The following is a 2,225-nucleotide window of genomic DNA, read 5'->3' as shown; positions in this document are numbered from 1 at the left end:
ATACTTGGCGTCAAGAATCGATGCAGTAGATCACGAAAATTAGAATCACGATGCATCATCATGACGATTATTTTGCACACCCCCTATTCTTCAGTTTTGTACTTGTGAAGAACAAAGAAGTGCATTAGATCGATTCTCTCATCTTGTAATTTTTTTTGTGTTTGTTAAATGTCTAGATTTTTAGTATACTGATGAAGATTCTCATAGTCATTCCGTAAAAGTTAAAAAAATATCCACTGGACTTGGTTTCAAGATTTGAAGACGTTTCGCCACCTCTCCAGGAAAATTTCTCAAACTCAGTTTGAGTCTTATATAGACAAGGCCTTGTATCGCTTGGAAACATGCAAATGTAACCGATGAATGGGTCGTTTGGTTCCATTGTTAGCCTGTAATACCTGAAACCTGTCTATGATTCTGAGGGTCGGTTAAAGGGGGGGATTGCCGTTAAGGGCGGGGGTTGTCTCCTGTAATACCTGAAACCTGTCTATTGATTGTTAAGGGTCGGTCATTAAGGAGGTATTGGTCAACGGCTGGAGCGGGTAGATTTTTAACATCTCACTGGTTCTTGCAGTTTAACCCCAACACTGTATATAATTGTTGCATTTATTGTCCGAGTCTACCAATTTATAATTTGTGTAGTAAAACTGATTTATATTCATAATGAGCCAATGTAGCATGCTAGAACCATTTCAGTCTATGACATCACTAATCCTGCATCCTTTTGGCCAGAATGTCACAGATCAAATTTACTGAAGTAGACCTCTACTGGTATCAGACCTCTGGGGATCTTATTGTTAAATGTTATTTTTATTTTTATTTAACAAAAGGAGTGTTAACAAAAAAAAAAAAAAACACTGATGTAAAATCAGCTCCTTCAGCTGTACTTCAAAGCCCTTTCAAGATGGTTTCTTTCATGTTTGTTTCCCCCAAACGCTGAGAAACCCCCCAAAAAAGTCGGACCTGGAACCAATTACTGAAGTTAAGAATCCCAGACCCCCCCGCCTCTGAAAATAAATCATGGAGGAGGACAGTTTGTTTATCAACTCCACAAGTTGGGTAAATCTTAACAGATGTCAGCTTACACCATCTTTCTCATGTGCGTGTTCATGAAGCCACCCCCTACAGTTCAGTTCACGTTTTAGTTTAACTTTACCTTAAAATGCTGCATCATAATCCTCACTTTTATTCTAAGCACATAGCACCATAAAAAAGATCTACATTTATAGAGAGTAAACCATTAAACAACCACAAATAACGTCTTCTAAAGACCTGCAGGTGTGTGTGGCATTACTCCACACACATTGAAAACACATGACATCACCAAGCAACTATTTCCTTTGATTGACTCCGCTGAACATCATTCTTGTCAGTACCAAAGTGTCCAGGCTGAAAGTGTGTTTATGAGAACCAGATGAGTTGCTTTTGGCCCTCGCTGCCGTGTTATGCTACTGTGAGCGCCGTTAATGACTGCAAACGCGGCTCCACGATGCATCACTTCCTCTTTCTTCAAAATACGATCTTTGAGACAAGCAGCCTCACTCTCTGTGTGTTCAAAGCAAATCCCCCTACAGCTTCAAAATGTGGTAAATACTATTTAACTCGACATCCTGCTTATGTAGTTTAAATGCCTACGACATCCTTGTTAGCTTTGCTGTGTCCACGCAAATACATTTGATTAGACCAGGGGTCTTCAAGGTTTCCCAGGCTAAGGACCCCAAACTGATGGCAAGATGGAGCGAAAAAAGACGTGAAAAAAATTCACCTACTGCAGGTGAGGCGTTTACAGTATGTTTAGGAAACCTACTGTGCAACAAGAAGAATTTCATCTTCTTGCACTCAAAACTTATAATGCTCACACTCAAAACATGCGCTCTCTCTCAAATATTTTCTTCTTGCACTCAAAACTTATAATGCTCACACTCAAAACATGCGCTCTCTCTCAAATATTTTCTCTTCTCTCTTAAATCTTTGTTTCTTCTCTCAGATTTAATGCTTCTTGCACAGATATTTTCTCCTCTCGCTTGCCTCCTTTTCTTCGAGCACAAACCGCGCTATGCTCGAGTCTCAGATACGCTCGCAAACCCGTAGGCTCTGCTTCCGGATTTTTTTGCTCTCTCTCAGATTGGATCGGATCGTCGCCTAGCAACCTTTCCAGCCAATAGAACGACAGCCTCAGAAAGGGGGCGCTTGTCTAACTCTACTGAGTTACCTTACCGACAATAAAT

At 40.4% G+C, this 2,225-nt stretch overlaps 1 protein-coding gene across 1 annotated transcript in view; it reads right to left on the bottom strand.

The window, feature by feature from the left end:
- svil (supervillin) overlaps positions 1-2,225 on the bottom strand; it is an 86,059-nt gene that overhangs the window by 67,286 nt on the left and 16,548 nt on the right. The gene's annotated exons all lie outside the window — the stretch shown is intronic.

Source organism: Cyprinodon variegatus, unplaced genomic scaffold, assembly GCF_000732505.1.
Source record: "Cyprinodon variegatus isolate N-32 unplaced genomic scaffold, C_variegatus-1.0 Scaffold120, whole genome shotgun sequence".
Taxonomy (NCBI): domain Eukaryota; kingdom Metazoa; phylum Chordata; class Actinopteri; order Cyprinodontiformes; family Cyprinodontidae; genus Cyprinodon; species Cyprinodon variegatus.
This window is presented reverse-complemented; position numbering and strand designations above follow the sequence as displayed.